Genomic DNA, 23,228 nt, shown 5'->3' on the forward strand with positions numbered 1-23,228 from the left:
ACAATGCAGAAGTTACTGAGATCACATGAGAGATATGTGATGGCCAATATCTATTTAATTTATCAGACATTGCACTTTACACATCAAATAGTTTAATAAAAAATGCTCCTAAACATCTGATAAACACCTCTCGCTTTTAAATGTAAAAGCTTTGATCTTAAAAATCAATACTTTAAAGGCACAGACAATCTATATTTTTCCCTCAAAGTTCGGTCCGGTCGACAAAATCAGGTCAGCAAAGAAGCGTTCATACAGATAACATTAACTCTGTGCTTATTGATTATTGATGATGTTAAATATTTCTCTTTGAGTCTCGTCTCATCCATATTTGAGGGTCGCAACCGTCCATTGATCTACTCACTCACATTCTCGTCTCAGCACATCTCCATTCCTTATCATTATCTGACCATTTGAAGCAAGCGAAGAAAACAGTGCTGTAGATCTGCAATGAACGACCTGGGAGAATTTCAAGCACTTGTCGCTGATACACTATCATGTGTTACGAGTACAGTGGGCAAACACAGAAATCGTTTGCGCCTATAATGACTCGGTGGAGAGCTTTTAGAGACACACACACACACAGGTGGTATGTGAACTGAGAAGAGCTGTCTCTCACATGCCTGATTGTTATTGTGGGCCCTGCTGGTGCACCGTTGGGCTCCTGCATTAATGCCACAGCAACAGGAAGTTAGATATTGTGTGAAACTCTGCGTGCTTTTGAGTTACTGCAGAGAGAAAAAACATAGGCATTTTCTCACTCACTCAATGGACTTTTAGCAGATTAAAGGACATTCTCTGCCTTATCACAAATGGCAAAGCTATGAAAGGTGTGTGTTTAAGTATGTAATCCATTATTGTGCATCTAAATACCTGGAGAGAATGACTCTCTTCACTTTAAGGTCAAGCCAAGTCTGGTGTGCGTGCATTTGAGCCTTACTCAAGAAGGTCAGCCATGAGAACCAACTAATGCTGTAATGCACAAAACAGGAGCTGAGCAGATGCAGGCATGAAGTAATGATTTTGTTGGTTGTTAATGTCACTTTTTTTGTATAATAACTATGTGAGATGTGTACTGGTAATTGCTACAGTTCAGCCCAAAATGAATATTCTCTCAAACTGATGGAATACCTAAGATGATGTTTAACTGAATGTTCACCACCATTCAAAAGTTTGGGTTTGGTAAGATTTTTTTAATGTTTTTGAAAGAAGTCTCCCATGCTCAGCAAGACTGCAATTATTTGATCAGTAAGAACAGTAATATTGAGAAATATTATTACAATATTACTGTTTTGAATATTTATTTATTTTTTTTGTTATGCAACTTATTCCTGTGAATTAGCTGAATTTTCATCAATCATTACTCCAGTCTTTAGTGTCACATGATCCTTCAGAAATTATTCTAATATGCTGCTTTGGTGCTCAAAAACATTTCTTACTATTATCAATGTTGAAAATAGTTGTGCTGCTTAATATTTTTTATGGAAATTTACATCTTTGATGAATAGAAAGATCAAAATATATATTTTTTTCTTAAATAGAAATCTTTTATAACATTATAAATGTATTTACTGCCCCTTTTGATCAACTTTCAAAGGGTTTTTCCAAAAATAAACACAAAACAGACAAACAACACTGTCTCTGACCACACAAGCATAAAAAAAAAAAAAAAAAATTAAATAATATTAAAATAATAATAATAATAAAGTAACTAAAATATGATAATAATAATAATAATAATAATAATAATAATAATGATAATGACAATGACAATAAATATTTAGTTCAGTAGCCAAAAGTACTATAGTAAAAACCTACAAAACAATCAGTCAAGGTGCGCAGCAGGAAGATGTATAGCTTTAGCCTCAGAGGAGCCACTAGGGGCTGGTTGAATGGTTAACTTGTCCAAATGTCACTGACTCATTTTAAGGTGAACTATTCCTTTAAAAGGACTATTCGGTTTCAATACAAGTTAAGCTCTATCAACAGCATTTGTGACACTGTCACACACTTACAATGCAAGTAAGCAGCATTTTAGAGGCTTTAAATGCTGAAATGTGATGTTCCTGGTATCCGCATGCATCATGTGAAAGTCAACAGATTTGTTGACTTAAAGGTGCTAAAGAGGATCTTTTCATTGACTGAGAAACCAAAGACTGTTAGTGAGTTTTTGAAATGAGCACATGCGTAAGAACAACCCCCCTCCTTCACAGCTCATTTCGAGGGAACGTCTCCCAAAACTCGTGCACGAGTATTGGAACACGAGTGTTTACCACCGGCATTCGCTGTGTCGTGTTAGTGGATTCATTATGTCGGACTCACCGCAGGTAACTCATAATCTGCAGTTGTTACTCCTGTCTCCTGACAAAAACATTGCATGCGGCGCCTGTAGTGTGGAAAGTTACTGGAGCGTCTCGCACAAGGAACGTCATGGCAGTGATTGACAAGCCAGAGGGCCAATTGTTAACGCGATGATCGCGTAAACGATTGGCTGATGTTTTTAAGGCCCTACCTCGTGCACAGATGATGTATATTAATATTATTCCTTTCAGTGCACCTAATAAATAGTCTTTTATCAGTTAGTAAAGACAGTTTCAAGTAATATTGCAAAAATGTATAAAACAAAACATCCTCTTTAGCACCTTTAACCAGTGTTATTTGGAAACGTCTTATACATTTAAGTGTTTCTGGTGAATTTTGTTTGCGTCTAAAAATTGCATATTTAGTCCAAATAAGGTGAGAACTCTGACAAAATGCTGTCAATGTTCTGAACCCGGCACATTCCTCAAACTGCCCAGACCTCCCTGTTTCTTACAGTGTTTTATTGCTTTTCACACCTGCATCCCTCCGGCAACAGAGTGTGTGTGACTATATTTGCCTTTTTCACCGATACCTCAGTTAAAGTCTGCCAATATGTGCTAGTAATGTGTGTGTAATCCAATCCAGTTTAGAAACTATGTCCTTAAGTTACAACAACACATGATTGCACACTTCAGATTCCCTCTCCCGTCTCTCATAAAAGAAAGGAGAAATGTTGTATGGCTAACCCCATCATTAAACATCTCTGAGCCCGTCCTGACCCTAAACAAAGCCCTGGAATGTTGTCCCACCGGCAGAAATGCTCAGGAACGAGGGGGAGGAAAGGAAAAGAATGAGAGAATGAAAGTGTGAATCTTCTTTTTCTGACCCTCCTGCCAAGCGAAGGAGGGTGTGAAAGAAAAGGAGAGAAGGAATAGAGGCGCAGAGCAATGGGCTGCTTGTCTGCGCGTGAGAAACGCATTGTAGCGACACGGCTCCTGGCTAGCATTGCTAATCACAGGAATGACCGGAATGAGACGAACCGTTCAACATAAAAGAACATCTACACAGCCCACAGTTCATTTAGACCCATCAGGCAACCCTCAGGGAACCGCAGACACATCAGTATATCTAAATATCTCAATTGAAACCATATTACATTATTTGACAACCCAGGTCAAAGTAAAATGAATGTTTGCTACACTAAAGCATGAACTCTATATGAGACATTCATGTGTCCTATAACATTTCCAGAGACATTACTGAAGCCAATGATCTTCTACTTGACTGTACAGCACCACCTGGAGTCACATATTTCGGTAACATCAACGGACATTTTACTAAACCAACATTAAACTAATACAAATGACAATTACAGTCTAAGGCTGCTTCAATCAATGAATACTCTGCTAAAAATGTATATGCCAGAACTACTTCAAGCACTGCCTGTATGTGTGAAATTCAGTGCGTCTTTCTCCATCTGCAATCCGAGTGTGTGCCTGAAATAATCATCTGGTTAGAGAATGATATGAATCAATTAAACATTATATTGAATCATATAGGCCTACTGAACATAATATTAAATTATATAGGCCTATTGAACATCTTCAAGCAGCTCACTGTAAAAAAAAAAAAAATATATATATATATATATATATATATGATCAATAAATCATGACAGTTGCAATCTATGCCTAATCTGATTTCACTATTAAAATGCACATTCTCTCATACTCGTGTCACGACCTTGCAGATATTTACAACAAGCACAATACAGTCCAACTGTTGCATGTGCATTTGATCTGATATCGCTCTATCAGAACATGCAAGCTGAAGATTAAGAAATCTCTCTTTTGTCAAAAGATCTCAGGAATTGTTTTTCTGTGTGTAACGTTTACACTTTGAAACAAATATAGACATAAACAATGAATGTTTTATGAGTTTGACATTCAGAATTCGCATAAATATGTGTTACAAGAATGTGTATGAGTCAAGAAGAGCGCCAAAGACACAAAAAAAAGGAAAAACATGTTTTTAATAATTTAACCAATTTCAACTTCACTTAAGACATAAAAGATTCAACTCATTTTTTTAAAAAAGTGAGTTTAAAATAATTTAAGCTGAAATTATTTGTGAGGCCAATTTGATTAGGCTATACTTAAAAATTTAAGGCAGCAATTGAACAAGTTTTAAAGTTGAAGTAGTTGGAGTTTTTTTTTTTTTTTTTTTTTTTTTTACAGTGAACCGTGAACAGCAAAGCTTTTGATTTAAAATTTATACATCATATGTTGCACCATTTTCATTTCTGAAAAATATAGGCAATTATAGATACTGGGGAAATAAAGATGAGAAATAAAGTCTCAAATTGCAAGACATAAAATCACAGACTGAGATACAGTTTGGGGTCAGCAAGGTTTTTTCTTAAGTTTTCCTTAAGAAATTAACATTAAATTGACCACAAGTGACAGTAAAGACTTTCATATCATTACAAAACACTTTGATTTTAAATAAATGCTGTTTGTTTTGAACTTTATATTGAGGAAAGAAAAGTGTATCACAGTTTCCAGAAAAAAATTAAGAAGTGTTAATGTTGTGAGCGCCAAATATTTCTTGAGCACCAAATCAGCATATTAGAATGACTGCTAAATTCAGCTTCATCATCATCATCATCATCATCATCATCATCACCATCATCACCATCACAGGAATTAATTATATTTTAAAATAAAATAGAAAACAGTTATTTTAAAAATGAAACAATATTTTACACTGTTCTTACACTATTACAGTATTTTTGATCAAATAAATACAGCCTTGGTAAGGTACTTCTTTCAAAAATACATTAAAAAAAAATATTACTGACCCAAAACTTTTGAACTGTAGTATATTAGGTCACAATTATGAGAAACATTGCAATTGCAAGATATATAGTGACAGTGTAAAATAAAAGAAATTTTATTTTAAGTAAAAAAAGGCTGATTAAAAGCTTATCAACTGCTAGTTACATTAAATAATGTTTGGTAATGACTAAATGATTGTGTTCCCTATAATTGTGTTAGAGCACAAATGTATCTGGTGATCTTAAAACAACACTTGTGTGTGGTTCTTTATCTGTGTGGCCTGGGGGAAGAGTTGTGTTTCATGACAACAAAGTGAAGTATATCAGTCCACCTGCTCTTACATCAGCCCTTAGGAAAACTGTGTGTGTGAATTGTGATCTATGCCTAATCTGATTTTACAATTAAACTGCACATTCTCTCATACTCATGTCACGACCTTGCAAATATTTACAAGAAGCACAATACAGTCCAACTGTTGCATGTGCATTTGATCTGATATCGCTCTATCAGAACATGCAAGCTGAAGATTAAGAAATTTCGCTTTTGTCAGAAGATCTCAGGAATTGTTTCACTGAGTAGGTTTACACTTTAAAACAAATGTAGACATAAACAATGAATGTTTTATGAGTTTGACATATTCAGAACTCAAATAAATAAGTGTTTCGATGTCAAGAAGAGCGCCAAAGACACAAATCAAGAAGAAGAAAAAAAGAGCCGGCAATTGTTTCTATATTTTCTTTGGTAACACTTTATTTTGATAGTCCCTTTTAAACATTCTGTTGAACTTTGCAACTGCATGTCAACTAACTCTCATTTGTAGACTGTCTGCTTAATATCGGCTAAATCTTTTTTTTCGATGTTCCCCAACAGACATTTTACTGACTATAAGTAACTTTGCAAGTACATGTCAACTTATTCTAACCATAACCCTACCAGTCTACTAATACTCTCCTAACACTCTAATGAGAGTTAGTAGACATGTAGGTGCAACGTTACCAAAGTCCCTTTAAGACAAGTCATTTCACTCGGCGGCCATCTTTGAAACGCCTCTCGGGCATCCTGGGCATCATGCAATCTCTTTGAATGGGGAAACATCAAATTCTCCAAAACTGTTCACCAACCTTACAATTAAATTTCATATTTGAAATCACCAATGAAATCTAACAACAACCGGCTCATAAATTTAGTTTCTAAATGCTCGAATCATGACAAAAAAAAAAATATTTTTCAGGCTGGATCGAGCTAATGCGCATGCGCAGACCTAAATGCGCGTCTCTTCGGAGGCGCGCGTCTGACTGTTTCTATAGAAACCGGTGATTCTAACGGCCGCTGAAGTGACGCGATGACTTTACCAGTCGGCGATTGGCTCTTATTTAGAAGGCGGGACTTATTCCGCCATATTGCGCGTTACACTTTCTCCCATTCAAAACAATACGAGTGACACGTCTTGTGTTATTCTATAGTCTTTGACGTTACATATAGTCAACAGAATGTGTTAAATGGACCATCAAAGTAAAGTGAAACATTTTCTTTTATAATTATGATCCAAAGCAATGTCACCACATTTGTTTTATTGTTTAATCTCACACACACATTGACTAACTCATATTTGTGTATGATTTTAACTATACGGCTACTATTTGATATAGATTTAAGATGCGGAGGCAGTGTAACCGCATATTCATAAGCCAAATCAAACACGTGGCATTATATTAATGACTGTTTTTGTTCAACACCTGCTCTGTGTGTTTATCCACCGTATTCGTCTAATTTTCCTTCCTCCCGCCAGCAAGGTTCATGTAGCTTTCTGTCATCCCTCGTTCACATGAGAGAGAGGAAAGCTAGCACTTTCAATCACACGCTACACAAGAGAAAAATAACAAAATGAGAGTTGAATAACAAGAGTCAGGATATACCGTCGCTCCTAGACATACGCTAATTCATTACACAGAAACAAAACAGAGTTAGCATGCTTTCAGCAAGCGCTCAGTTTCTCACACAGGGTGACTGAGACGTAACAAAGAACAAGAAAAGAACGGATGAACGAACATACAAGACAGAACGGCAAGGCCAATTAGCTAATTCACATGTTAGCCTAGCATATGACCAATTATATTGTTTGAATAGTGAGGGAATTGAAAGAGACAAACTATATAGAATAATGCATGAGTGAGTAGAAGAAAGAGAGAGAGAACAAGGGAAAGTGAGCTGATTAAGAGGATGTTGGGGGAAGGAAAAAAATGAGGCGAAAGACTAAAAGAAGAGAGGGGGTCAAGAAAACTGTGCAGTAAGAGCATTGATCCTAGATTAGGTCATGTCATCCTTATTAGCCAGAGAAAGAAAGAAAAGAAAACAAGGGTGAGTGGACGACAGAACAAAAAAGAGTAATCAGTTCTCAGGGTTTAATCCCAGAGAACGAGTGTGAGGTAACGTCATAATGGTGGTCTGATGAATGGCTCAGAGATCAGGCGTAATTTTCAGAAAGAATCTGAACACTTTGCCGGGGTGTTAAATGTGCGCGTGTCTGTGCGCTTGCGAACACGCTTGAGTTGAACCCGAGGTGAAAGTTACCGGTAGCAGCACTCTGCTGTTTTGACCTATTCTAAGATAACCAATGCAGCAGATAACGTGCACACACACACACACGCACACACACACACACACACACAGCTGATAACATCTTGGGATGGGATTAGTGACAATGAGGGTAGATTTGGGGGTGAGAGGGGAGTCGAGGGGCAGTTTGGCAGGGGAGGGGTGTTATCTTTGTGTGTATGCGTGTGTGTGTTTGTTATCTTTGTAAGAAAAAGGCCTTTGTCCATGTCTTGCCCACACTGAGCTCACATATGGACATTTATAATGTAAAGGCATTACAGAGATCAATATAGTATGTACAATATGTTCTGTATTAGTATTTCATCATATGGGGGTTTCTTCTTATATCTTAGCAATTTTTTTTTTTTTTTTTTTTTTTTTTTTTAAATGTGTGTGTGTACAGGTATATGTGGTTTATGAGGACACAAATGTGTATAATGGCATGGGTATTACAATGTAATGACATGGCTATTACAATGTATCCTGTGTCCTCGTAAACCAAATGGCTTAAAAAAAACATACTAAACTGTTTTTTGTTGTTGTTGTTTTTTAAAATTCCAAAAATGTTTTTCTGTGATGGGTAGGTTTAAGGGTAGGGTTAATGTAGGGGGATAGAATATATGGTATAAAACAGTATAAAAATCATTGCGCCTATATGGAGAGTCCCCGTAAACCACACATTCAAGAATATGTGTGTGTGTGTGTGTGTGTGTGTGTGTGTGTGTGTGTGTGTGTGTGTGTGTGTGTGTGTGTGTGTGTGTGTGAAACCAGTTTTTTTTATTTTCATGCCTTCAACATTTGCTATTATTCTTATATATGCACATTTTATTAGTTTACCATTATCCTATAATATGAAAATCCATCATGAAAGTATGAATTGCAACTTTTATAAAACTGAAAAGGAAACAAATTTCCATCACAGTCATTTCCCTCATATCCATTATGTTAGTACACAATACATTATTTAAGATGTGGGTGAACTGACGAGGTGGAAATGTTTCAGAAAAAAAGTTCTAACAGTTGGACACTGTTATTAATAAAATAGTGAGAGTGTGAAAAGTGTTTTAAGAGAGTTTATTTCCTAAAGGTCCATGGGCCATGGGCCATAGCTGAAACACCCATATAAGAAAATCAGATTTGGAAACAATAAGATGTCACAGACAAATGCTCATATGCATCAATTTACTTTGAACCGGGGTAAGCCTGGGAAAGTGTGTAGGTGTGTGTGTGTAGTGGCTCTTTGTGTTTTTGTCCCAGGCTGCAGAAAGCTACAGAGGCAGATCTCCACTGATAACAGGAGCCAGCACAGGAAACAACACAATAGCAGGAGACTGAGACCCTGTAAGCAAAGAACCTTAAGAGAAGGACATTATTACGTAAAAAAATAAATAAAAAAAATAAAATAAAGGTTTGTGAATATCAACTGGCTAAAAATAATAAAAACTACATGTATGTAATATTTGTGTCCATTTCAAATTTAGTCAAGATGCTCAATCTACAATTTTCTTTAGCAAATATCCAAATTAATTTTTAATCTCAAACTTATTGGCACTTGATGTTTGCAGAATGCTGTTCTGTTTTTTTGGTGAGTAAATTGACATGTGCACATGTAATTCCATATAGATCCACATTTTGTACCGTCTTCATAAGCTGGACATGAATAACTATTTAAAACTTATCCCCATTCCTTTCGTCTCTCGTGAGAGTCAAACACATCAATTTGCACTCATAAAAGCACAAACAGAGGACTGAAGTGTGTAGAGAAAGAAAACGGCTCCTTTATTTTAACTTCTAAGCGGTTTCACCGCAAATTGAAGCGTGAAGACGACAGCACAATTAGCAGGCGCAGAAGGAGGGATGGGAATGAGCTTGTGAAAAGCCGAATGAAAGAAAGGCAAAAGGATACAACTTATTTGGTGCACTCTTAGCCTCTCGAATCCCACCACCAAACCCTACGTGAACGCGGACCTCGCGAAACATTTCAATCCAATAAAAACTAATGAGACGGCATTTGAATCCCAAAGGCAGAGCGGAGGAGGACAGGGGAAAAAGAGACGACAGAAAGAGAGGAAGGTCCTGGAGTGAGGGTCTGCCCCCTGCAGATCATGCCATTCTACCTCTCGCCCCTTTTTTCTCACCCGCTTTTCTCTCCCATTGAGCTCGGCGGACCTCGCCGTCTCTCAATTGGATCTTTTCTTTCCTTCACTCTTTCTTTGCACGCCTAATCCGCAGAGGAGCTGAGAAATACACTCATTAGCGAGGGGGAGAGAAAGAGAGAGGAGAACATATGGCTTTGACTTGCGATCACACTAAAAATCTCTTGTCTTTCGCCGGTTAAATAGTTTGTCTGTTTATCGGCCTTCTCAGAGAGACAAGCATATCTGAGAGCATCACAGAGAGGAAACTGTTTAAAAATGAAACACGCTTGAAGGAGAGCCACAACAACGATCCCAGAGCACTTCAGAACAAAGTCTTCCCGAGGGAAAGAAAAGGTGTTTGAGATTTTCTGTCTCGGAGAAGGAGAAAGGGGGGGGGGAAGGAGAGAAGACAAGCAACAGAGAGTAATGTGTATGCCACCTGTAAATGTTTCTCTGACCACTAACATTATCAGGTTTCACTTGAAGTCTCCGGCTGATCCGGCGGCTCCTTTGAACGAGGGAAAAAAGCATCTGCCCAAGGGTCTGTCCCCTTGATTTCCTCTCTGTGTTTTTTCTTTCTTCCTTTCTTTCCTTTCTTCTCCTTCGCTTTAACTATTTTCAAACACAGTGAGAGAGGCAGTGTTAACGCATCTGAACCCCAGTGCTGTCAAAGGTTAACGTACACACACACACACACACACACACACACACACACACACACACACACACACACACACCTGAAGGAAAAGCTTTTAGCACAGGTATAAGGAAGGCATTCCCATGAGGCCTTTCTGCAGCAGCTGCTGGTTAACAGTGTTGTGACATATGAGGACAAAAGAGGCGTCTCAACTTTAACCTGAAGACAACAAAAACCAGAGGGATGGATTACAGACAGGACCAAGATAAATATTTCACTCCTGAAAGAGCTTCACCGCTAATGCTGGTGTGTTGTCAATCAAGAGAAAGTCTGGAGCAGCAACGAGCCATTTATGCAACAAGTTTACATTTTATGATGTGCCGTACAAGTCAAAAAATTATTGCTCATGATCTTTATTTTAATTTTAATCTAATCTTTTCAAATATATTTAAAATGAAGGATGAGTCTGAGTTGTGGAAAGCAGGGTTGCCAGGTCTGCATAAAAAAAAAAGCCCAACTGGTAATCAAAACTAGCCCAATCACGGAAAAAAAATTAGCCAAATTGCGTACCGGGGTGGGGTCCCTAGGTAAAAATCGCGTAGGAGAGGGTCTGGATTGGTGGTCGCTTCAACCCGGAGACTAAAAAAACAACCCGCTGCAACAGTAAAAGTAGCCCAATTACACTGGAGAACTGCGTACTTTCAACACTGGTGGAAAGTTTAAAGGCTTGTGAGGAAAAAGGTTGATATGCCGACCTTTCCCGTCTTTCTTTCCCTCAATTTTCTGCCTCCACTCTCCTATACAAGATTAAAAGGCCAATAATAATAATAATTTTATTTATTAAATTTTAGGTATTTATTTTGGAAAGAAAGAAAGAGACTTTTAACTGGTAATATATAAAATTTAGAAACAGAGACTTTTTCCAGTCCATGCAAAACAGCACAAAAAAATACTTTTCATTCATCATTGTTGTGGCTTTGAATAAGTATCCCATGATCCTCTTTGGTGGGTGTGTCTCAAGAGCAGCGTTCCACACCGGTGGACGTTCACTCTACCACGCAGGGGCTGATGGGTAAATGGCTTCCTCAACTAATCCCTTTAGAGTATTTTACCTTTCTTCTTATTCTTTCTTATCTTCTTTCTTTCTATTTACTTGTAATTCTAGCCTATGAGCCTAAATCTAGTTCATTTTCTTTCCTCCACACACAAACTCTAGGAGAATTTAATTTTATAAATGTGTGCATTTTCTATTTCTGAGCATTCCACAATGAAACCAGCAATATACAGATACAAATGAGACACTACACACACATTTGTTAGTCTCAGAGATTGAACCTTTAGGACATGTACTTTGATTAAACCTCAAAAACTCATCTCATGCAGTTCAGAGCTCAATTTATTGCACTTATCCATCTCTCCAACCACCTTCCTTTCCACTCCCTGCTGCCCCGAGTCTGGAAGAGTCCTAACTGAGTGTTAAAATATTAACAGACTGTGGCTCATTAAAATGCTGTTGTGTGTTTCACTCATAGAGACCTTTTGTTCAGCAGGACACCAGCAACATCATCAGACCTCCAACCCCACTGCTGCTGCATCCTCTGCCCAGCGTGGGCCTTCACCTCAGGCATGGACAGCAGCGTCCACCCCCCCTGGAGCCTGGACAGAGAAAAGGAGGGAATAAAGATGGATAGATGAGTCTAAGCCTGTGTATGTGTCCATAATGTATTCTGATACCTTCCCCCGACCTCTCTCCTTTCCTTCCCTCATTCCACTCTCTCTCTTTCCCGTCGGTGATCCCCTGTGCTCTAAGTGTAACCCGTCTCTCCAGGAGTCGTTGATATGGGGATTAACTCCAAAGTGTCAATCAATTCTGTTTTTCTATCTTTCTTTCTTTCAGCACACAAGTATTTAATTGACACCAAGAGAGCCAGCCAGTGTTTTGAGTCTGTTTCATCCCTGCGCTCTGCTCCAGGTCATGGGTTTTAGAGATGGAGAGAGGGTGAAGAAAGAATGAAAAGTGAACCGAGAGGAGAGGATTTAAAAGTGTAATTTCCTTGTGCACTGTAATGTTAGAAATGCATGTGGGAACTCAATTTGGCTTGGCCAATTCTTCTAAAACCTGTTTGTGATGAATGATTGAACATTTAAAGCTGAAGTGAGCAAGTATTTGGATGTTAAAAGACTTTCTCCTATCCCAGCTTAATGTGTAGAGACAACTGTAAGCAAGCAATTTGTAGGCTGATTTCCCCAGAGAGTGTAAATAGTGGTGCAGAAATTACACATTTTAGCTTTAAAATATTTTCTTAAAAGAACGGTTTAGGATTAGTGATATTAAATATAAAAGACAGTTATTGTGATGGGGGTAATAGTAATACACTATTTTTTTTTTCAATGAATAGCTGTGAAATCAAGGGAAATTATAAAGTTAAAAATTGTTGGACTGAATTTAAATTGATTTTTTAAAAACACCATTGAGAGGAAAAAAAACCCCCATGGGAATAAGCAGTAATATTAATATGAATTAAAGCATTGATATTATTATTTTACAACTGCCATAAAACCATTTTTAAAAAGGAAAAAGTGATGAAAACAAATCCACAAAAATATCAAGCAGCACAACGGTTTTTAAAATTTATGATAATAACTGATAAATGAACACCAAATCAGCATATTAGACTGATTCCTGAAGAATCATGTGACACTGAAGAATGGAGTAATGATGCAGAAAATGCAGCTTTACCATCACAGAAAAAAATTACATTTTAAAATATATTAAATCAGAAAACATTTTAAGTTGTAATGATATTTCACAGTATTACTGTTTTTACTGTATTTTTGATCAAATAAAATTCAGCTTTAGTGCGCATTCTTTCATTAAAAACAAAATGAACCATTAAACAGTAGTGTAAATATTCACTTATATTTAATTTAAAATTATGCTTTTGTCATACTAACTTTTTGAGAGATAGGTTAAACTCCCACACACAGAATATAAAAAGGTATGAAGTGTAAGCTCAGCTCTATACTAATTCATTTAATCAATGACAAGCGCTCTCCTATCTCTCCATCTGTCCTTCTATTCTTTTCCTCCTCCATTTCACACCTGGAAACCCTTTCCCTCTCTCTCACCTGCTAACAGGAGTTATTTCAGGTTCATTAATCTCTGTGAGCTCCTGAGGAGATGTCGTAAACACATAGATGTGTGTCACCGGGCAGCAATGCGTGAGTTGGCTTTTCTGTGTCCACACACACAGGTTTGTTTTGCTATCTTAGTGAGGACATTCCATAGGCGTAATGGTTTTTATACTGTACAAACTGTGCATTCTATCCCCCTAAACTACCCCACCCTTAAACCTAGCCATCACAGAAAACATTCTGCATTTTTACATTTTTAATAAAACATTGTTTAGTATGTTTTTAAAGCTATTTTAAATATGAGGACTCATGAAATGTCCTCATATTTCATGTATATATCGTAATACCAGTGTAATACCCATGCCATTATACAAATTTGTGTCCTCATAAATCACAAAAACAAGCACACACACACACACACACACACACACACACACATGGTTTCGCTATGTTTGTGGGGACTCTCCATAGGTGCAATGGCTTTTATATTGTACAAACTGTATATTCTATCCCTAACCCTAAACCTACCTATCACAGAAAACTTTCTGCATTTTTACAATTTCCAAAAACATCAGTTAGTATGATTTATAAGCAGTTTTCCTCATGGGGACCTAAAAATATCCCCACAAGGACAAGGATTTTGGATAATGCCATCTTTGCGGGGACATTTTGTCCCAATAATGTACACTCTAAAAAATGCTGGGTTAAAAACAACCCAAGTTGGGTTGAAAATGGACAAACCCAGCGATTGGGTTGTTTTAACTCAGCGGTTGGGTTAAATGTTTGCCCAACCTGCTGGGTAGTTTTATTTAAACCAACTATTGTTTAAAAATTGCTATATGGCTAGCTTAAAATAAACCCAAAATAGTTGGGAAATTAAAAACCAGATGCAATTAGAGGCAACAATAATAGACAAAAGGTGAATGTTTATTAATAAGCTTTAATATTTTATTAATATAAATGTAATAGTTTAATAGTTTATTAATATAAATGTATTAATAAGCAATTTAATAAATGTTTATTGTTTAATAATTATTCATTGAACATTAATAAATGTTCATTTCCAACATACTTTGGGTTAATTTTAATTAAGCAATACAGTAATTTTTAAACAATAGTTGAGTTAAATAAAACTACCCAGCAGGTTGGGCAAACATTTAACCCTACCGCTGGGTTAAAACAACCCAATTGCTGGGTTTGTCCATTTTCAACCCAACTTGGGTTGTTTTTAACCCAGCATTTTTTAGAGTGTAGGGTTTGCCAGGACCACAAGCACACACACACATTATATAGAGCAGGACTCTAAAGTCCTGTTTACACCACTGATTCGGGCAATCCATTCAAAATGAGACAACAATAAAAACAGATGTAAACAAGGTCCAACATTCTGAGATTCCTCCACATCTGGAGGCAGTCAGAAGCATTTTTGACCATATTGTGCTTGCAGTTTGATGAAGACTGGTTATTATTCTGTCAATCAAAAAAAAACAAAAAAAAAAAACACTGTAACAAAACATTCAGGCGTTCAGCTTTAAAAAAAAAAAAAAAACAATACTTTTGAATGTTCTCTGAAACAAGTATATTACAACTCCATGACAGTTATAGCGCTGCCTATATAGGCAGCAGACAGCAAGGAAGTTCACTAGGATTTGGAGAACATGCGGATAATGTCTTCCAGGATTCGCTGTTGGCTAAATCTGTTGTTGTTTAGATGCATTAATGTCTTAACGGCTTAGTATTAAACAGCCACGTACAACAGTTAACAACAAGCTTTAATAGAAATCAATCTCCCTACACACATAACGAGACATTGTTAACACCTCAAGGCTGAAGATGTCTATCGCTATAAAGTAAAACATCCAGACAGTCTTTTAACATGTTTCATAGCTGGGCCAAAGAAAACATTTACCCAACAAATACCTCCAAACCGTAAACTGTGAGCACCAAAACAGCAGCCGGTTCTCATGTAACCCGTTTCAGAGTGGATGATTCCGGTAGATTATGAAATCTGTTAACTTTTTCCCAACTAGAACAATAGTAAGCGACATGGCGGAGTGGACATCAGCTCAAGCTCTCACCAGTAAAATGTGGCTGACCTGAAGAAAACACAACAGCACAGTGAGAACCAGACATGCTTTCACCTCACAGCCGGGCAAATAAACATGATCTGGCAAGAAAAACAAGAAAGATAAAGCACAGAAATGATTGAATGCTGTGAACGTAAAGCCCTTGTTTGTGCCTATCAAACATTGTGCGTTTGTCTGAGGGTAATCTGGACACCATGTGTCTTTTTGTGTGTGTGTAACGTGGTAGACAGCAGGACCGGACGTTTACATAGCGATCTTCATGAACGTTATTTCAGGTCACGGGGTAAGATTAATGTCACGTCAACATCACCACATTGGCATTAATTTGCAAGACCGTGTTTTGCAAACTGAGAAGCCCATTGGGGTTGTTCATGTTATCCTCACAGTCCATTAACTATGACCTGTTATACCATATTACACATCCGATTTTTCTAAACCGAAGATTAGAGGATAAACTGAACCCATAGGGAACCGTATGTCAGAAAAGGTCAGTGAGCTCAGCGTGTGTGTTTGTGCTTGTTTGTGAGAAAGGAAGAGACTGAGACAGAAAGAGTGTGATCAGGCATGAGAGAGTATGCCAAGTGTCACAATTAGAGGATCAAACTGAACTCTATCAGATGACCTCAGAGGTCAAAGGTTAACGTGGATGTTCAGTAGTGTGTGCGTGTGTTTGAAAAGGCACAAAGAGAGAGAAGAGGAGGAAGACATAAGTTCGGTTCTAAAATTTAGTGAGCTGCCTACCTAGTTAGTATGATATAAAACAAGATGTTTAAGACATCGCATATGTTCTCCCAACACAAAAGCTGTTCAAAAATGTTGGCAATAAAATTATGCTGCCTTCCAAGATAACTTTGACCAAGGCAGCATCACATCCTTCAAAGAAAAGGCAATCCCACAGCAACAAGTAAAATAATTTGTTGCACAGTTGAAAAAAAGTGTTCATTATAAATATAAATATCTACAAATACAAATTTCTGAGGGGTGCAGACTCATAAGATTTATAAAAAAAGGTACGGTGCTTGTCACTGGGGCAGTATAAAAGTAAAAATGTACTAATACGTACCTTTAAGGTGCTAATATGCACCATTTAGGGGTAAGTAAGGTACAAAGATGTACCTTTTCACTTTTGTACCTTAGGGTACTGCCCCACTGACAAGCACCGTACCTTTTTTCTGACAGTGTATATATGTGTATTTAAGTGTGTGTGTGCATATTATAGAATATATTTTTTATAATTTATGAGTAGGACCACACTGAATCTGCGCCTTCAGGAAAACACAGAAAGCCAGAGTCTTATGTGCTTCATTATTAAATATTTTGGATAATCAGATTATGCTTTCATCTAACATTAAGAGTATTCACAGTTCATTTTAACAATGATGAACTACATTTTGCAGAATTCCTCAAATTTACCTTAGAATCGGTACATAAAAAACCTGATTAAATATAGGCCTGTTTTTGAGGTTCTATTTCAGTTAGGATGCTTAGAATCTTGGTAGTTGCAAGTATATAGAAGACAGCAAAAACAGTTCAGTTCAGTTCAGAGCTAGTGAGAGAGAGAGAGAGAGAGAGAGAGAGAGAGAGAGATGGAAGTGGCGATACGACTTTTGGAACTGTTCTCCAAATTAGTATGAAACAGGATTTTCTGCTGAGAATCTCATTTAAACAGAACGACTCCAAACCCTCATATTTCCTCAATCTGTTGAATCAGTCTTAATCAAAAAGGCTGTTTTGTGTTGCTGGTGTCCCCAAGTACTGATTGAAATCTGTAACGGTGCTGTTGTGCTTTTAAAAACAGATGATCTCGCCATGATTAGGTTTGGTCTGTTATGTTAGAGGCCAGAGCTTAACCTGTGGATGTTACCTCTCAGCAATCAAACCTTGATCTCTCTCTCTCTCTGTCTCTCTCTCTCTCTCTCTATGTCTTTTCACTTTTTCTCCCAGGCCAATGTCTGAACAGAATGAAACCACAGTTCTGAAATTCAGATCTGTTTAGGAAAGCCACTGGCAGTCGGCACACCAATGGAGAGCTCTGTTCTTCCTGTGCTGTCTGTGAATAATCATAACCATCCATCTCACTTATAGAGTCAACGTGACTGGAGAAGAAATGAGGGAGAGGAACAGAAATACACATTTGTGACAGTGTAGATCTCAACTTTCAATTTTCTGAAGTTATGCTGTAACAAACTGACAAAAAAGCCATTTAACAGTTGTGCCACTTTTGCGCATATAGTGTTCCGGATGCAAAATAATGTGTTCCTATCACTAAGCATCAACTATGCACCAAAACAGATTTTGCGAGCGTGTTAGGCATTAACTGCTTTGTATAATTCAGTTAGTGAATCAGGCACTAAAACAATACAGACAGTACATGCAAATAAATGCAAATCATTTTTAGTGAACTTCCCCTATTGTATCAGATAAAAATAAAGACATTAATTATTTAAAAACACTAATTACTATTGTATTCTTGATAATGAGAAACCCTTATGAGACAAAATGCACTGCTGTAACCTTTGGTGAGAAACCTTAAGGGTCCTATCATACTCTTAGCGCAATGAGGCGAGACGCAAGTGTTTTTTGCTAGTTTCAGCCCGACGCAGTTATCATTTTCACGTCCTGTGCCATGTTGTTTATATAGCAAATGCAGGCGTGCTGGTCTGAAAACAAGGTGTGTTCAGGCGCAATGTTGGCGCATTACTATTTTGACGCAACTGAAATAGACTGTGTCATTGACCAACTGAAACCTGGTCTAAAGTCAATGGCGCAAAATTTGTTTTTTTTATTTAAAGGTCCCGTTTTTCGTGTTTTTTTTGAAGCTTTGATTGTGTTTATAGTGTGCAATATAACGTGTTCATGTTTCGCGTGTAAAAAAACAGTATTTTTCACATAATTTACTTATCTGTATACCGCTGTTTCCACTGTCATAAAAACGGGCTGATGACTTCCTTGTTCTATGAAGTCCAGCGGTTCCTGTGTTGTGATTCGACAGCAGCTTAACTCAACTTGCCCGGAAAGGTCACGCCTCTTACCATAACGTGGAGATGCATGCGCTCAGTGTTATTGTAAACATGTGCTGCACATAGTTTTACATGTGGATTATAATTTTCGGGAACCGAGTTAAACATAAATTGTAACCATTGATCTCTAAGTACAGCGTCCCTGGGAAGGCCAAACAAAGGTGATTGGACTGCGGGATGAAAATAACAGCGTTTCGACGACATGGCGACAAACACACTCTACAAACGCAACTCTTGCTCTTCTCCGTGGGAGCGCAACAAGACCACGCCCACTTTTTAAATTCCTGTGGGCAGAGGTTAGTCAAAAAACTGTTTTAGTGACGTCATTAAAGAAGGAAGTAGAGGGATGTAGTCCAAACTGGCCGTTCGATGTAGGCGACTTCTGTTAAATAAAATATCTCGCTTGGCATTGAACTTTGAGCTTTAAAATTTTACAGATTTTATTTATACTTTAACAACAACATTACACACTAACTAAAGTTTGAAACATAGGATCACGAACAACGGGACGTTTAAAGATCGCGTTAGTAATATGTGCCTATATGCGGGCACACTATGCTTGTTACACACACAGGGACGCGCAGCAGCACACAAACATGCCAAATATTAAAAATAAAAGGATTACAATGTAAAAGATTATTATTGTGTGCATAAAGATAAAAATGTTTTGGTGAAAGCCAGCTTTTCCCGTAGATGGTCTACTCGCGCACTTTAACCTTGCGCACAAGCAGATCCTTTCCTCACTAGAAAAGCGTTCAGTTTTTCCGCTTGCAAATTCCACGCAACTGGCTTTTAAAGGGAATGGGAGATGAGACTCTGATTGGTTTATTGCACGTTACGCCCAAAACACACCCATTACCCATTAAGAAAATAGGGACAACCCTTGTAGACCATGCGCCGGGCACGGCAACCATTTTTCCTGTCCTTAAACTAGCAAAAGTGTATTCGGACACGCCCTAAGCGCACTTGCGCCGTGCTCTTTAGACCATACACTTAGATCGTTAAAATAGGTCCATAAATCTTTAATGTAAGCCAAATAAATGCTAAAACTAGAAATAAACACAAAGTTCCAGGAATTTGACCAAATAAAACATTGTATTAAAGTAGGATCACAATTCTCTAGTACAGTAATGTGTGTAGAAAAAATAAAATCATATAACTTCGAACCCAGCGCTCTGTTAATCCCAGGTGTCTTGAGCTGGGCATCTGCTGGTGACATGCTTGTTCCATTCTGATGATGTTATAAAACATGACATCCACAACTGCTCCATTAACAAGAACTGACAAAGGCACTGGTGAAGTCACTCGCTGTAATTAGTGCATGTGTGTTTGCGGGTTAAGGATTGGTGGTGTTTGTTGAAGCCATTGTAACCTCCAGATGTTTCCCAACCCACCCAGAGAAAGAGAATTAAGGAGAGGGCAATAAATCTCTGCAGTAAAAGTGTGAGTGTCCATTTGCACTAGTTTGGGGACTCTGTGTGGGTTGTGAACACACACACAAACACATTTTACATCCCTGTTAAAGCTCTTTGCAGTGCTGTGTTACAGCACTTTTGTGACTTTTAGATGGTAATGAAATGTTTTTCGCTGTTCAGGCAAAAATAAAGCAGAGAGTTAAACAGAGAGGCATGGATATTGGTTCTTATCAACCTTTCTTAAGTTCTCAGATTGTTAGTCTAATAGTTATCTAACAAATTACATTATAATTACTAGCTAATACTCATCTGTATTATATGGCAAGTTTAACTATGGTCTTCAGTAGCTACTGCTTTAGATTTAATCGACTCAGCTGCATCATTATTTGTATGAAAACTCAATACAGCTGAGTAAGTAACTATTTATGTTCCAATATAGGCTATAGGCTGCTTGTTCGTTTTCTGACAGAGCCCATACATAAACTCTTGTCTTTCTAACGTCATCTGATGATGCATATTTCACCTCTATTGTTTAGATTCCTGGATGTAATGGTGCAGCGAGAGATAATTAGGGATGTATGTGGTTCTGCTCGGCTGAGTCGGTTTGTCCAAAACACATCCTTTATCATGTTAGTGAGAGCGCTCTTCCGTTGAGTAGCTGGACATTCCACTCTAATGAAATACTCTGCGCCCTTTCAGAAGATATTAAAGTTTATGGTCATAATAATCTGTGAGAAAGCAGGAGGGCAAAATTCCTTTTGGTAGCACTTTCTGTATATTATACATTACAAAGCTATACTAAAAGGGTTAGTTCACCCAAAAGTAAAAAATCTGTAATTTATTCACCCTCACGTCATTCCAAATTTGGAACTATTTCATTCTTTCTTTCTTTTGCAAAACACAAAAAAAAAAAAAAAAAAAAAAAAAAAAAGATATTTTGATGCACATTTGAACTTTTTTTTTTTTTAATTATTATTTTATTTTATTAAAATTTTATTTAAAAACTCCTTTAAAGCATTAATGCCATTTAATACACCATATAATCAGTTACATGCTCTCATACATAATTTTAATCATGGTCATAGTTATATGCAACTTAACAATTTTTAAAAGAATGGTAAAGCATTAAAACACTGGCTCAAATTGAATCAACATTAAAACACATAATCAACAACAGTGATATCATATGTTTACAGGTTTTATAAGTTTAAAAAGTAATTATAAATTATTAAATTGTGTGATTGCGATGTATATGATAAGGCATTATAAATATCTTTAAATCATATGTACAGGCTTACAGAAAGTATAACTTCTCACTGAAGTGTTTGTCTCCACATGCATAGCGTAACAGGACCCGAGACTTTGTCTAATCCCTCATTACTCCTAAGTCCAAAAACAGGCTGGCCCATCGGAGGCCTCGCAGAAGTGATTTGTAGCAATATTATTTCAAACATAAATCATTTGTGGCGAGAGGCGAGCTGAAGACAAGGGTTTATAATTTGTAACGTTCAGCATTTTTCCCGTGGTTTTTAAAAGCATTGGGCTTCCACTTGTATATCTTTGCCTGGCCAGCAATATCCCCTACGTAATTTAAAAACAACAGCGTCTGAGAGCCGCCGGGCAGACAGGATCAGCAAGTCAAACAAAGCCTTGAGCCCCCAGTGCCCCCTCGAACCTGCTCTTATTCAAACAGCCATTAGCATTTCCGCAGTGGTAATGATTGGAGCTGAGAAAACACCACGGAAAAACTCACGGCTCACTTCCCACACACACGCTTACTATATACCTCTCTATATAGGGACATGCCAGTGACTTCTATAGATTTTTTTGGCATATTTATGAGTGAATACTAAATAAATTACATTATTTAGTACTCTTAAAGGTTTGAGATTTCCCAAAACTCTTTTCTTTTTCAGCAAACGTGTCCTCAAAGTACATCAAAATAAATCTCTTAATAAAGCATCTGCTAAATTAATAAATAAGTAAAAGGCAAAGTTAGAAACACACCCACACTAATATCCTCTCTCACGTTGTTCTCAAGGGGAATGGTTTCTGTTCAGTGTTCTTAGAGTTCATTAAGCCTTTGGAAAAGGAACGGGATATTACAATTTGATTTAGAAACGGACACGGCAAAACCACTCAATAGAAACTCTGATGACTAAGGCGTAACCACCCCAATAATCCTCTGTAATGAAAATGTTACATTTGAGATTTGCTATGGCACAGCTCCAACATACCAAAAAAAAAAAAAAAAAAAAATCAAAGTTGTAAATAAAACAGATTATTGGTGTGCTTTACAAGAAAATACTATTTCAATCTTTCTACTTCAACATTTCATGTTCAATTCAATACTTTGCTGTGTCTATTGTAATTGATTGTAGAATTTACTAGTAATTCCTGAGTGAAAATTGTTTCTTTGGCATTTTTTTTTCCTCCAGTGTATCTCTCCAGACCAGTCTAGACCTGCTGCAGTTTATAAAACCGACAACAGGTGTCACTGCTAATTTAGGTCCCTGAACCTAAAGCAGGGCAGACATTTATGTTCACAGGACAAAAAAATGTTAAAAATTTATACTTAATGCCAAGATTGCCTGCTGTGGGAGTATTATATCATTCACTGCTCGGTTTGATGTAGCCTACTCCAACACGCTGCTAAGAGTTATTATCGTAATGCAAGTATTTTCAGAAGATTAACTATAACACATCCAGAAACAGAAAATATCAGGCAACCTGTAAGAGTACAGACAAAAAGCACTAAGAAATCAACGCTTCAAATACACATTTCTTGATCAACCATCAACTGGCAGCTCTTTGGTCAGCCATTTGTTGAGCTGTCTTCAGATGTCACTTTTCAATTATTACAGTGTCTGTTTTCACACTTAAGGCTTGCAGAGGTGATTGATGTACACTAGAGTGTGGAAAACTAATTAAGAGGTTACAGCCATGTGTCTGTGTATTTTAAGTCCTCCTACCTTTATGAAAATGTTTAATTTAAGTGAGATCTGTTCAAAACCTCATTGTCTATAGCCTACACATAGACAACTTGCTTTAAGCAGCATCCTAACT

General features: G+C 37.3%; 1 protein-coding gene across 2 annotated transcripts in view; it reads right to left on the reverse strand.

Moving 5' to 3' along the window:
- Positions 1 to 23,228, reverse strand: part of arhgap15 (Rho GTPase activating protein 15) — a 97,527-nt gene that overhangs the window by 52,571 nt on the left and 21,728 nt on the right. The window contains exons 3-5 of one of the 2 annotated variants that reach the window (XM_048193607.1): positions 12,042 to 12,161; positions 10,606 to 10,724; positions 10,334 to 10,480 (exon numbers count right to left, since the gene is read on the reverse strand). The gene's annotated coding sequence lies outside the window, so the exon portion shown is untranslated. The remainder of the gene's footprint in view (positions 1 to 10,333; positions 10,481 to 10,605; positions 10,725 to 12,041; positions 12,162 to 23,228) is intronic. The other variant, XM_048193608.1, reaches the window with a different exon arrangement.

Source organism: Megalobrama amblycephala, linkage group LG6, assembly GCF_018812025.1.
Source record: "Megalobrama amblycephala isolate DHTTF-2021 linkage group LG6, ASM1881202v1, whole genome shotgun sequence".
In the NCBI taxonomy this organism is placed as follows: Eukaryota; Metazoa; Chordata; class Actinopteri; order Cypriniformes; family Xenocyprididae; genus Megalobrama; species Megalobrama amblycephala.